The 15,038-nt window shown below is 38.5% G+C and overlaps 1 protein-coding gene across 2 annotated transcripts in view; it reads right to left on the reverse strand.

Moving 5' to 3' along the window:
* The window catches only part of LYRM4 (LYR motif containing 4), a 91,040-nt gene that overhangs the window by 31,696 nt on the left and 44,306 nt on the right, over nt 1-15,038 (reverse strand). Inside the window, exon 3 of one of the 2 annotated variants that reach the window (XR_009742686.1) lies at nt 13,134-13,248. The exons of the other annotated variant lie outside the window; for it this stretch is intronic. The gene's annotated coding sequence lies outside the window, so the exon portion shown is untranslated. The remainder of the gene's footprint in view (nt 1-13,133; nt 13,249-15,038) is intronic. 2 annotated transcript variants of the gene reach the window in all.

The raw sequence follows: 15,038 nt of genomic DNA on the forward strand, positions 1-15,038 counted from the left end.
CACTGAAACCTGCCAGATATAATATATAAATGGAGTTGTGGCTGCACGGCCAAGCTTCCAGCACATGGGCAAAAATAACAGCGGTACAGCTTAGTAGGAAAAGCAAGTGGGGAGACAACATTTTGTAGGTCAAATAAGAACAGTTAACGATGGTCATTTAGCCTTACTAAACACCGAATTCATGGATCTGTGTATTTGTTATTATAATGGATGTACTTTTCAGGAAGAGTCTTGTTCTATAGACTTAGTGGGGGAAAAGGCAGGAGTTAAATCCTGTTCTTGCTGAATTCATTAGCAGAATTTCCATGTGCTTTAGGCGGGATCAAATTTCATGTATGGGATATTTTTTTAATTTGGTTGTATGATTTCTTGATTAAATATGAGAGATAAAAGAGTTTAAAACAGATAATTCAAACTGTTCTATCTTGGAAACACAGAGGCTGCTTCAGCTCAAGACAAACTGTCTTCCTGAGCAAGCTCAGAAGTATCCATGTATCCAGAAAATAAATTTAATTGGAGAGACTGAATTCACATGGAAATTTTCAGATTTATGAGCTTACCTATTCACATCTGTTTACCTCTCTGCCACTGAAGAACAAGGAAATACACCTATAAACCAAACAGAAACTACCGAACTGTACCAGTAAAAGGGGTTTTAAGAGCAAGATAGAGGCTTGTAAATGGCAGATGAACCAATAAGACCATGGCTCTTCATGGAGACCTGAGATCAATAAATGATCCTGTATTACTCCAGTAATGCTTGTAAATGATTTTGTTAGCATTCCAGAGAAAATGTGATTACAGAGCAAATCAGTGCTGTGCAACTTTGTCACACACTGTAGTAAAGCCATGCTTTTCAACTCGGCAGCCAAAAGAGCTGACAGATTTTTGCTTCGTTTCTTGCAGTAATGTAAGAAGCATTCAGTACCCATGATGAAACACTGGCTAATCATATGTACTGTGCTCTAAAACCAGTCTTGTTCAGAATCCTCCTGAGTCTTGCGGAAAGTTTCAAAGGTTTGCTTACTACAAAACGTTGCACTTAAGTTGATTTTGTGTTACATGTCATGGGAAGTAGGTCACATCTGATCTTCTGATTTACTATATGAAAACTGTCATCTACATTTACTGTCAATATGAAACCAACATGCTACTTTTGTGGTTACTCCTTACGATTGGTAAGACCTAATTTTGTCAAAAGATTACAGCTATGCTCCTGCTTGCTTACGGTGCTGAGCTGGCAGGAATAAAATAGAAGACACTGAGAGAATCTGCATCTTCCTTATAGTGGATAAATCCATTTCATGGCTGCAGAGAAACACGTCTGCACTTGGCAAAGGCTCCACTTAAAAACAAAAATAGAAATATCATTGTTTTAGTGAACATTACAGAAATACAACTCCCCGAGTGAATGTGACGCATTAATAACACCTCTTTAAGTGCTGTCTAATGATTTCTGCAGACATGAAATGGAACATTTTACTACTATTTTCAGCCATCTGTGCTGCTTTTTCTTGCAGCTCAGTTTTGCCAAAACTGTAATGAAAGTCCCAGTGCTTTATGCCATTACATGCTTCTTACTATCAATACACTAATTAAACATAGCAGTGGTGTCACAGGTACTAACTGCTGAACCTCACATTGGCAGAAGCACAATGCAGTGCATATACAGTCTATATAGCTAGAGCCTGGTAATTATTAAGCAATCCTATTCTACCTTAAGGTTTCTCTCAGTAATAAAGGGAATTCAGAAGGAAGCATGCCTAAAGTTGTATTACAATGATATAACTCAGAAGGCCATCATTAATTCTTTGACCACATGCTCTTGTCATTATGGACAAGTAAGTCTCCTGGACTGCATCTATACTGAGGTTTTACTTTGCACATGTAGCACACTTATAGAGTGAATTTCTTCATCCTCCAAACTTTGCTCCATATCATGACCCAGCATCTCAGAATGCATGGGCTGGATTCTGCTCTGACTAAATTACTTGGGAGACCTCCAGAACAATGCTGAGTGCGCTCCAGCAGTAACTGAGCATTACACTCTTGGGACTAGACCAGGGCCAGTTCACAGAAAAAACTAAATCCCAAAGTATATACAGAGCAGACATCAGGTTCTTGAGACAAAGTATTTTGCTTTACCTATATGTTTCTGCAGATATGCTCTATGCATTAATGCAGACATTTTCTCTTTTTTTCTTTTTTCAGTTCCCCAGACAGACTATCTTTTGGGGATGGTGATGTTTGAGCCCACACCTATTTGGTGGCCATGCTGCTTGTACCAGCTTCAGCAAGTCCTGTCACCACCCATTATTCCTTAATTATTATTATAAATACTTTCATGGCCATGATGTGAGCAATATATAACTTTCCTACAAAAAAAAAACAAACCTGGTGAGTGAATGATACCACTTTCACAGTGATAAAATAAGGTACTTTTCAGCTGGATAAGCTTTGTTGATTTAGGTCACTGTTTTGGCTTCCTAAACTGAGACACTATCACAAAAAAAGGTGAGGAGCTCCTTATTTTGATTGTTAATCAAACTATGGCCTCAAGCACATAAACAGAAGTGCCACAAGACCTTCCAAAACAGACAGAAAATCTACATTTATAGTATTTACAATATTGAATCTATTCATAATAGAGACTATTCTAACTCCTAGTACAAAAAGCAGGGGCACAATATACAACCTGCAAGTTCAGAGTGAAAAGCAACAGTTCAAGCTGCAGTGCTTCCAGAAAGATTCAGAAAACGTTGTAGAAGTTTCTCTCTGAAACAGGTACTTGTGGTTAAATAGTATTATTCTATATTAATATGTAACTTGCTGTCAAGTCTTGTTCCAATTAGTGATATACTACTGCTTTTCCTCCTTCTCTGCATTCCTCCCCAGTTGAGCAAAACAGACAGCATGCAAACTAAATAAGGGAAAAATTAGAAGCAAACACCTTTATGGAGGTAACTAGTATTATCTGAGGTAGTGCACCCAAATTAATTGGCATACATAATTAGAGAAAGGCTACTGCAAACCGACAAGTCAAATGAAGGATAACTCACAGGTAACAGCAATGCGACTGACAAATTATTCACTGCAGTAGAAAAGGATTACTTAGAAGGAAAAGACTTAAGGGTACGTATGGAAAATAAAGTGATTTGTTCTTCTCTTTTATGCAGTTCCTTTAAAGAACAACAGCTAAACCCAGAACTAACATATACAGCTGAAGGGCAATTCTGGACAATGCAACTGTCACACACAAACAGTGCATTTCATTTCTTGGATAGAGATGTACTTGTGAGCTGCAATAGTGCTGAACAAGCCTGCAGTTTTCCTCACAATTCCCTGGATAAGATGTGTACTTCAACCCTCAAAATAAAATCTGCAAGTTTATCAAAAATCACTCAAATAAAACAAGGTAAAGATCTGTACTTTCTAAAAGTTTTTATTCAATGTGGAAAAGTTAGACTCAAGCAATAATTTTAGGTTCAGCAGACTGTGATCTATAGTAGCACTCAGCTATTGGCTTTTAGGGGCAGATTAAAAAGAAATTTCATACAGTATTCCAATACCTATGTTAATATCATTGACAAAAATGACATTTTGGCAGCATCTGGCTCTAAATAAATTGAAGCTGCTGATACATATTTAATATACAAGGTTATCTCCTCTCAAGCTATGGCCCAGTTGAGAATGGTCAGCACGAGTGCTGCAAGAACAGTTTCTAATTATTAAATATGTGGCATCACTTATTTCAAGTTAGTCCTGGCAGAATTATTACTCAGAAGCACTGGGTACCACTTGGCCATTATCGTCTTTAAATCTGAGAAATGACAGCCCTTAAGCTGTCCCCACTCACAAGGTTTAGCTGACTTTTCTCCCATTACTGGCTATCACTGTCACTCAAAAAAAGCAGTCATGCCTCTTCCTGCATTTTTTTCTCCCCATTCTGCTCCTGCTGACACCTACATCTGTACAGCTGTTTAGGGAAGTGACTGGGAAAGTGGCCAGGTTAACCACCAACACCACTCTGGTACTTCCCTGGAAAAAACTGCTCCCTAGCCAGCCTGGTCGCCGTTTCCCATATACCACACCAACTACTTTTACCCACACAAGGGACCAGCCAAGACTGTAGTTTCCAGAGGCAGTGCCAACTTGGAGTTTTTCTTCAACTACCAACTGATGGTTGCAGCCTAATCTCATGATATTCTTTGGTTTGAAACACATATCCTGCATTTTCTTCCCTGAGCTGCTGAGTGACTTGGCTAAATCCTACATCACAGGTGCATCTCAGTGAGGCAGCTAATTGATGTCTCTGAAGTGTCCAAGTTTCTGCTCAAGAGCCAACACCATTCTTTGTAATACCTCAGTATCAAACATGCTACACGAGATCTCATTTTTAATTGCGTTCAAACTCCAAGAAAACAAAAAGTGACAAAAGTAACAGATTTAAGCTATTGAGAGAGCAAACACAGCAACAGTCACGCTACAAAATAAGTTAATTCTGCTAGAACAAAGATGCTTCTTAAACAAAAAAAAAAGTGTAGCAGTTCTACATAGTGTATAGCCAGCATGTTTTGTAAACATCAATAAAGAAAGCAAAATTTGTGCTCTTGGTGACAGCTGTCTGTTTGACAGTAGCAGGAACCTTTCAATTTTCCAGTATATCAAATATATTTATTAGAACAGCAAAAGCTATCTTTTATGTCTGTCTTACCTGAGAAGAAGTATGTGGAAAGCACTACTGTATAACAACATTAGATCCTTGCTGTGCATTTTGGTAGTGGTTTCTTCAGATCGCTACAGGCCATTAACTTTTTGCTTCAGGTAAGTAATGAACAATGACCCTTCTAACAAAGGAAATCAGCTGTGTTACCAATGGCAACTCCACTTCTAAATACATGCACCAACCCCCTGTGCATGCACTTGTTATTTATTTTTTTTAAATCAATTCTGGTATGAAATAAGTAAGGTTCCCTCTGGCGTCACCTTAAGCTGATAATGAACAAACCCTCAGTGAAGCCTACTCCCAGGGAAGACTTCCTTAATAGCACTGATTAAAAATAAAATGAAATGTCTACTTAGGAAGCAAGATGTATTGCTTCCTGCTTTCCTTCACTGGGGTATCTTGTAATTGGACCAATGCTAATTGAACACATCAGCCAAACAATTTCATTTAAAAAGGAGGAAAAAAAAGACTCTAATTTCCCTTGGTTTCTACAGGGCTGGTGCCACTGACAAGACCAATATCCCGAACTGCAAAATCATCATGGAATCACAGAATGGTTTGGGTTGAAGGGACCACAAAGACCATGTAGTTTCAACCCCCCTGACAGAGGCAGGGGCACCTTCCACTAAACCAGGTTGCTCAAAGCCCCATCCAGCCTGGCCTTGAACACTTCCAGGGATGGGGCAGCCACAGCTTCTCTGGGCAACCTCTGCCAATGTCTCACCACCCTCATAGTAAGTATTTTTTTCCTAAGATCTAATCTAAATTTCTCCTCTTTCAGTTTAAAGCCATTCCCCTTTGTCCTGTCATTACATGGCCTTATAAAAAGTTCCTTACCACCTTTCTTATAGGGCCCCTTTAAGTACTGGAAGGCTGCTACAAGGTCTCCGTGGAGCCTTCTCCAGGCTGTACAACCCCAACTCTCTCTGTCTGTCTTCACAGGAGAGGTGCTCCAGACCTCAAAGCATCTTTGTGGCCCTCGTGACTGCCATGACTTCTCAAATATGATGGACAGCAGCATAGCCACTTCATCCTCTAGTTCCCTCAGGACTCACACATGCATCCATCATGTCCCGTGGACTTGTACACCTTCAAGTTACTTGGATGGTCAAAAAGCTGATCTTCTCAGATCAGGGGGTTCTTTACTCTCCCAGTCCCAGCCCTTGCTTTCTGTGACCTGTGGGGTGAAGACTGAGGAAAAATAATCATTGAGCAGTTCAGCCTTCTCAATATCCCAGGTTACCAGGTCTCCTGTTTCCTTCCAGAGAGAGCCCCCATTTTCCCTAGTCTTCCTTTTATCCCTGATGTACTTAATAGAAGCTTTTTTTGTTGCCCTTAAAATCCCTGGCCAGATTTAATCCTGTCAGGGCTTTAGCTTTCCTAACTTGATCCCTGGCTGAAGTCCCCTCTGTAGACTTCCTTTTTATGTTGGAGTTTGTCCAGATGCTACTTGTTCATCCACGCACGCCTCCTGTCATTTCTGCCTGACTTCTTCTTCATTTGGATGCATTACTTCTGAGCTTGGAGGAGGTGATCTTTTTTCATTTTACTTATGTACCAGATTAACATAAATCTTCAAGAAGAAACACAAAAGTGTTTTTTAAAGAACATGCTCTGATTTAATATGTCTTGTACAATGATGGGATGGACAGAACAGGTGCATCTACCACAGGCTGAAAAATGTCTCTGCAGCATTAGTGTAAACTTGTATCTGTATCAAACCATGAACTATAGAACAGATTAAATTTTTTTGCCTGATATAAGGGCATAATTTACAAAGGAGGTAGTAAAGGCTGGCAGATTCAGGACAGCAAGATAGAAGAAATGGAGACACAATTAAAAAGCAGGTTATTTCTTAGGCAGGCACTAACTGGAAAATCTGCATCCCTGTTTTTCGTCTCTATGTAACAGTGGTCAAACCCACATAAATACAACCAGGGAGCCGAAAATCTTAAGTAGTTGGGGGAATGCAGTAGCAACTAATACTCGCTTTTCCTTTCCCACCCTGATTCATTCTATCCATTAATTCATACTTAACCTTTGTGACCTTAAGTCTTCTCTTCCTTTCATCATTTCTCCTATTAACAGGGCTTCCTCCTTGCCAAAAGCAGCAGCTGAGAACTACTTCCTTTTAACATCTCACTTCCAAAACAGCTTTCTCTATGAAGCAGGCACAGATCAGCCTGTCTCAGCAGAGCATGCAAGAGCCTTGGAGAGGTGTTGGAGAACAAAGGAGATCTTGGGGAGACTCTGCCTTGCATCTTCGAATGCTGCCTTTCGCTTTGTACTTTTGTATGGCAAACCCCCTAAAAAGGATGCATTAAAAACCTGCATCTTACTACCTCCTTAATTTCATATACTGGCATTCATAATTAGATTTTGGTTATGAATTTTAAGACATATTTTATCCCATGGTAATAGGATTATAATCTTTAATTTTCTTCAAAATACTTGTAATATTTTTGCAGCAGCAATATACAGTTGAATAAAGCCTTGATGTATTTTATTAAACTTCATACTTCCTTAATACTGTTCATGGAGAAACTAGAATACAGCAAACTGCTGATGGGCTGCATTTCTAAATTCTGTATTGCCTCAAATATTAGCTCAGTGAAGACTTCAAAAAAATCATAATTATAAGCCCCAAGAGATCAGGGAGACTGTTATTCTAATCTGTTGTGGGAAGACAGATTCAAGAGAGATTTCTGATTCTAGCAGTATAAAATTCACAAGCCCAGAAAGCCTACATTTTGTTTCCCACAGAAAAAAAAACACAATGCCAACATGTTAAAACAATGCTAAAAATGCATAAAGAAAGACAAAATATTACTTGACATTTATCTGCTAAACTAAACAGGTCTCACAAAACATTTTGTATTTTTTAGGCCTTCTATCTATAGACATATTTATATGTGCTTACAGATAGAGATTGATATACTAAATTGTATATTAATACAATTTAGTTTCAATCAATCACTTCTGTATAAACACGAAAAAAGCCCCAAACAAACAGTTCCTACAGTGAACCTCTGGATTCCAAAGCAAGTCTTTCTCTTACGCTACTTCTCTGTCTAATTCCTTGGTCCTCTAAGATGACTTTCCAGACTGAAGCCATGAAGTAGTTATACAGCACTGACTGACAGAGTGCTGTTAAACACGCAGTTTCATTCATTCAGGGCATTTTGGTTGGATTGCTCAGCTGTAACGATCCTCTTGATGTAACATCACAGTTTTTCAGAACCATAATTCACTGCCACAGCAGCACTGCTATGCCCACATGATGACTCCTACTGTGCAGGATTCTCCATTAATTTACAATCAGAAACAATGACAGGTTTCACTGTAGGCATCTTATAATGCCACACCTCATCTCTGAATTTGTTCCCATTCATATTTGAAGCGTATTTGGTTTCAGCCTGCAGAAACCTTTTAGCATTGGTTGCCAAAGGCCACATTATAGTTCCATTAACAGGCATTTTTTTAGAAATCATTAAGGGTTAATGCAACTCTCTTGTGAAAGAAAAGCTGACTTAAAATCAACATACATGTATTCACTGGGCTATGATGCATTCACATTGTGCTAATAATGAAAAGAATGAGGTAAACTGGGAGGCTTTATTGAAAACTGCTGCTTACTTCCAGGTACACTCTATAAAGCAGAAGACCACTATTACTATACGCAGAAGATGAAGGAGATTCTCTAAGCAAAATTGAAATAAAACAGAGTAGATGGAGACCCAGCAACCTGTGAAGTGGAACACAAACATTCCTGCAGTACTATAAAGACAAATGCACACACACAACAACCAAGTGCAAAAGATACAAATATTTTTGTGGAGAAAGTAACCATTCTTCTATAAGGGTCACTGTGGATATAGATGGTGGTGGTAGCAGATAATGCAACGTGTGTGGTGTAGTAACTACAGACGGCTTCTGCACCCATTAAAAACTTGGGTGACCATCAGCTAATAGCTGAGTTTGCAAATAGTTTTGATGGATGTCAGGTAAGAGCAAGGAACAAGAGGTTGGCAAAGGAAAACACAACTCTCCCCTCTTCTTCAAAGCATTTGCTACCCACAAGGGGATGCAACAGGATATGCGCCTGCACAGACATGACCTGTGTGAGAGTCATGCTACAAGAAATAACAAATACAACACATTTCTTTACAGCAGCATTATCACAAGACCAGCAAGCATTTTTCAGAGCTCACTGAAAGAACTATACATAACCTGTGCTATCTTCCTTATGCTACATCAAAGTTTCCTGAAGAGGCGTGCAGAACTAGTTAAATTTGTTGTGTACTGGAACAGTTATGCTTTCTACATACAAGAGGAACAATATTTTGCCTCATTGCAGAGGTGCAAAATAGATTCAAACTGATCATTCAGGGAATTGCCTAATGCAAAGGCGGCACCCTTTAAACCCATTTTTAGAAAACAAAATTATGGCTGTGATTACCTTCCTGACACAGTAAGAATGACATACACTCTTCTTTATTTTCGCCTCCAGGTATTTGTTTTGGAATATTACTTTTCATTCCTACTTTAGCCTTTAACTGCTTCCTAAGTGACAAATGGTGTGCTGTGGGGAAAGGAGCCTTACCTTAGACTAAAATTCTCAGCCAGCTTTGCCCTTCCCTGCCTGGCTGTATTTACAGCCACACCTGTCCTGACCAAGCACAAAATGCCTGCAGAAATGCTGCTGATTCCAAACTCTTCACCAACAGTGAGACAGCCTGTTACACCCACTGCAAACAGGGATAAGTGCCCATACCAGGGCAGCAGCAAACCTCTGTTATAATTCTTGTTATGGCTTTGGGAATTAACTTTTTTTTTTTTTTAACTAAAAGAACAAGACATAAGAAGCCAAAAGCTCTTCCCTCACCCATGAGAAAAGACACTCAAATCATATGTAGCATTATTACTCACCTGAATCAACCATAATGCTCCAACATGTCCTTCCCTAACTGAAATGTCATCTATACTACATACTTTATGACTGAACATAATGAGTGAGAGGAATTTTTGTACAGCATTAAGGAAAACGTAACCAAGATTAAAAAGGAAACTATGAAATTCTGATGCCTCTTCCTGAGCTGAGCACTGAAAAAATGCTGCAATTTCCAAGGACATTGCTCTTCCACTTAAATAAGATTGTAAAGGTATGAATGATGATTGACGCTCCCTTACCAGCTTAAAAGATTCTGGAGTGAGGATGCAATCAGAGGTTTCTATGATGGAAGAAGTAAGTGTGACATAAAATGCTTCAAGTGCTTCTGGCAAAAGAGAGAGGAAAAAGCCAGATACCACATCTTCTGAAGGCAGGCATGGAAGTATAACTACTACTGAATGCAGAGTGTATTATTTTGTCCTTTTTTCCTCCCCATCATAAGCAGCTATGTTCTGCTCTGCTACAGGTATCTAGAACTACAGGGGATTCAGGAAATTAAACAGTCTATATGTAATTAGTCTATATTCTATTTCTGCTGAATGGATTATCCCCCCTACACACACAGCTGAACTCCTGCACAACACACATGATAAATGCGTACTGGAAACTTGGAACAGAACAACACTGAAGGACAAAGGATGACCTTACCAGCTCTAACACCTGTTGCCATTAAAATGATATTTTATGTTTGACTCACAAAGCCAGAAAATACTTGAGTGGAAAACTGAAGATCTAAATAAGCAAAGAAGAAAGCAAAATCAAGGAACCTGAAGCCATAACAAGGTTGAGGGTGTTAAGTCTGTATTGAGGTTTTTTTACTTTTTTACCTCCTGGTTTTGGTGGCAATGGAGTATTCTCAAAAATGTGAAAATACCTGACATGTATTTATTTCACTATTTATAAAGTTTAAAAGCAAACCAAAACCAAACCCCATCCTCATAAGAAATCATACGGGAACATTATTCTATTGATTCCATTACCGTCATATTGTGAAACAAGTCACCCCTCAGAACAGGTGAAAATAAGTCACACATTATGTGAAATGTGTGATACTTGTTTTTTTTTTTGATTAAGAGATGTAAAATTATTTCAGTTGCATTTACTTATAGATCACTTCTTTATTTTTAAAAGCATGTATAAGTAACACAACATTTCATACAGCTAACATTTATTTTCCTAGCTGTGAGAACTATCTGAAATAATTGGAAAGTTTGGTCCTTTGAAGAGATGACTAGTTTCACAATATGACTGAAATGTATGCTGCGGGTTCTCTAATGAACACAGGAATGAGGGAGGACTATGATTTTTTTTTTATGGACATCACATCTCTCTGAAAACCGAAGACTGATAAACAGTTTTTCCTCTGAGTAACTTGTGCCACACGCATTTGCAGTGGGTGACCTGAAGAAACAGCTTACGTTTGAGTTTCCAGGCAAACAACATCTGAAGGACAAGTTTGCTAAATGTGGCATCACCCACAGGCAGCTCTGTCAGCTGTAGAGGTCTGATGTCTCTGATCTCTGGACAAGGAATCAAAATATCATGTGCATGCTTTGGATACTCCCAGCAAGCAGCCAGGTGATCTTGCCTGTTACAAGCAGAAGAGCAAAGACTCATGCTGGGCCCCAGGAAAGAAGGGAAGAAGTCACTATAGGCTACAAGATGCAATGCCAGAAGAGGACCACAGGTTGAGTACAGACAGAGAAGTGGTTTTTGAGATGAAAAAAAATGGAGCAAACTGTTGCACTTCTAATAGTGCAGATCAACATTTTGTTCACTTGGTACAAGATGTTGTACTAATAGCAACTCCAGCAAGACTGACAGACATGTGAAGCGCTGTAGCTCCATCTCTTCTGGGCATGACAGTTATTCAGCACCAGCTGGCAGGAATAAAGTGGGAGAACAGCCCTGTCAGGTGGAAGAAACAAACAAGATCTTGAAGTGTTCATGGTCCTGCTCATCAAGCTGGAAGTAAGCTAGAAGAGTAACAAAATCTCTGGTCCTTGAATTTCTGTGTTAGAGCTGACTCAGCTTAGGTAAGATCAAAATGCTCCTCAAGGTTTATGAGTCTCACAGGCAACCTGCAGGGCCATGAAGTCTCAAAGAACGGCCAGAAGGAAAAACCCATTCTTGCGATGCATCTCAACAGACCAACTCATTGGAGCATAAGGGGATACAAGGTCACTTAAAAAAACATGAACACACCTGAGAATGAGCCTGCAGGAGGTACCTCTGGCAAAGGAGTGGCATTCGAGCAGAGACCTAACATCAGATACGCAGGCCTGAGGAGGACATAATTGCTCCCCAACTACAAGAAATGGCTGAAAAGGAACAGAACTGAAAGATCATAGAAGAAAAATCAAAGCAGAATGAAAACAGGAGCCCTCCTGCCCCCAAGACCTAGTTCCAGCCCTGGGCACTAAAGTGGAATCCCCATCTTAGGAGGTTTGTTTTGTATCACCTACATCTGTTTATTATTATAGTTACCACAGAACATTGCTGGGGAATATTTCCCATGGATGACTGCACTTCTAATAGTAGATGTAACAAAACATCTAGAATGTCAAGTTTTGTAATGACCATGAGAAACATTTTATGGAAAAAAATTAAGAGTAAAAAATAGTTGTCCAAAATGCCTGTAACTCTGCTAACACTCTCCTGCAAATATCCACACACCACAACTGACCTATCAGTGAGAAAGCTTCATGCCTGGAGCGAGACAACAGTGACAGGAGAAAACAAATGAAAAAAGACGTCCTCTTGCTTTCCGCCCCCCATCAATGCTTTGGATATACACATCGTCAGGCCTTTGAGCTTTGTTTAATTATTTTGTGCAGGGGACTGGAATCCTCTAAGTGTTTGTGTATGCATGTGAGAGTGTGAACACACAGCAGAATTCAGTAGCTACACAAAGTAATAGCACTTTTAAAGTCCTGAACTATCCCTCAGCTTCTACTGTTTCAATTTATCACTTCTTAAAATTCAATAAATCTGATACCAAATCATTAAGCAATTCTGTATTTGCTCCAATAAACAATATTTGATTAATCATAAGAATGATGAAACAGGATGATATTACCAATAAGACCCACATAGTGCAATGTATTTTATCCATTCTACTGGAAAAAAATAGTTTTACTGAGAACAGTACTGTCTAGTAATGGTAGACCCTCAGAATGGAAATTTGAGGATGGCATTACTGTATTTATGACCTGTGTGAGGCCTGCATAGATCTGCAGGTTTCTATCTCCCCCAAGTGGTCTTGGGGACTTCCTACCCACCATACAATGAATACTGTTGCCATGGAATTAGCTGCACAAGCAGTAAGGTGGGTAAGTGGCTTTTTGATATTATTATATTGCGCATTTCTCCTACATAATTTTTACAATGTATCTGCATACTGACTGTGTATAACTTAAAAGCTGTGCAATATAATAAAAGAAAAATGCCACTTACCTGACTTTCCATTATCTGGTCTATAAGAATTCAGTGTCTCACTAGTATGCTAAATATCGGGATGTCATAGGAGAGCAAAGAGTCAGTCTTTTGACAACGAAGAATGTCATGTAGCCTAAAAAAAAATTACAATGGGTTTTTGCTTCTCTAAAGGAAAAACAGACTATATCAACTTTTTTGTTAAGCCAATCATTTTAAGTTTTCCTTCCAATGAAATTGAAGGTGTTTCTGTCACATCTTGCCACTCTTTCAGAAGTGTTTCTGCCACTCCAGACACCCTGTCTATATCCCTTCACAAGAAATCACTATTTTTTCCTAAACGTCTTTCCTAAATGATACCTTCAATATATACACCACTTTGTAAATCTACTTAAACCATGTTTAGGGGCAGGAACAAGAGTGAGGAAGTTGGAGAAACTCTATAATCAGGCAGAGAAACTTACTACTAATAAACAAAATAATTTTTGCTAAAACTACAGAAAATTTACTGCAGTTTAAAACACTGTTTAAATGTTCAATCAGGATCATTTAGTAAGAATAAAAATACCCCCAAAACAAACAACCTGGATCTAGAGAATGCACCAGGTGTCTTGACACAGCATGATAAATAAAATTAATGAAAACATGACTTAGAAAGGGCAGGACAAAGAAAAGCCAAAAACCCTAGCAAAAGCAAATGAAACAACAAAAAAAAACCAACCTACCAAATTACAGAAGACTGAATTGCTGTGTGGTATCAATAAAATTTTCACATCAAAATTTTTTAAAAATATAAAGAGCACCCTTTACACATACACAGTACAAAGAGATTTGCTGAATGCTAATACATTAAGAGTAAGCACACTAAAGTCCTCTAAGTACAATGAAAGCTGAATTAGCGGGAAAAAGTATGTTCCATTTTCTGCCATATTGTAAGACACTTTACTTGTACTCCATAATCAAGCTAGACAGATACTTAATGTCCAAGACTACAGCATCCTTTGATAAGGTGTAAAGAAACCTCAGGTACAGAGCATTACGCTGAGGCAAAATTCAGCTACCTTCAGACTGAGGTCAATTGAAAGCCAGCTTTACACAAGATTAATAAGAAAATGAGTAGCATTTCTAGCCTGATGCTATCTTTGCAGTGGTGACTTTAAGATATTGTTGATTCTTCAAAAAACCCAGTATGGTTTACAATGCTTTCATTTCCTTCCTATTCTCAATATCTGCAATTCAAATAAATAGACCTCTGTCATGTAAAACTGGATCAGTTGTTTTTTTTTGGGGTAGAATATAGCAATATATTTTCCTCTGACATTATATAATACTCCAGCTAACATTTCTTGAGTCAGTGCATGAAGTTCAGTTTTGTAAAGACAAATACCAGTGAAATAACAAAGGCTGAACTTTAGCTGCACAATACAATTCTGCACAAATTCACAACAGAATTAAGAATAAAAAGTAACTCAATATTAAACAACTAGAAAACTCCCACTGTGCCTCCGCAATGTCTGGCCAAAATCTTTCTGCATTGGTGCTTTTCAACGATAATCAGGAAATTCATTACCAAGGCTCACAAGCTTTTAGAATAATTTTCTATATGTCTGTTGCTTAGCATCCCCAGAAGCTTATTGGAAGCAGAACTCAAAACTGAAGACAGAAAAAGTAAACCTGAATATCTTCACCGATTATATAGGAATTAAACTGAACTCTTTAGTGCTGTAGAGCAAGAATGGAATTTTCCATTGTGACAACAGTATCTAGTTTGATGAACAACATCACTTAGAAAAACAAGACAATGTATAAGCAACACATTCCTTACTATCTATATTAACCTACAAAGAAGAGCTAAAGGACAGATAAAAGGAGAATATCTTCACCAAAGACAAAACAAGCCCTAGAAAAACAAGTAGTCATCAAAAA

The sequence above is a fragment of the Pezoporus flaviventris genome, unplaced genomic scaffold, assembly GCF_033815535.1.
Source record: "Pezoporus flaviventris isolate CSIRO_AGI_PZ_B2104156 unplaced genomic scaffold, CSIRO_AGI_Pfla_v1 ptg000007l, whole genome shotgun sequence".
In the NCBI taxonomy this organism is placed as follows: domain Eukaryota; kingdom Metazoa; phylum Chordata; class Aves; order Psittaciformes; family Psittacidae; genus Pezoporus; species Pezoporus flaviventris.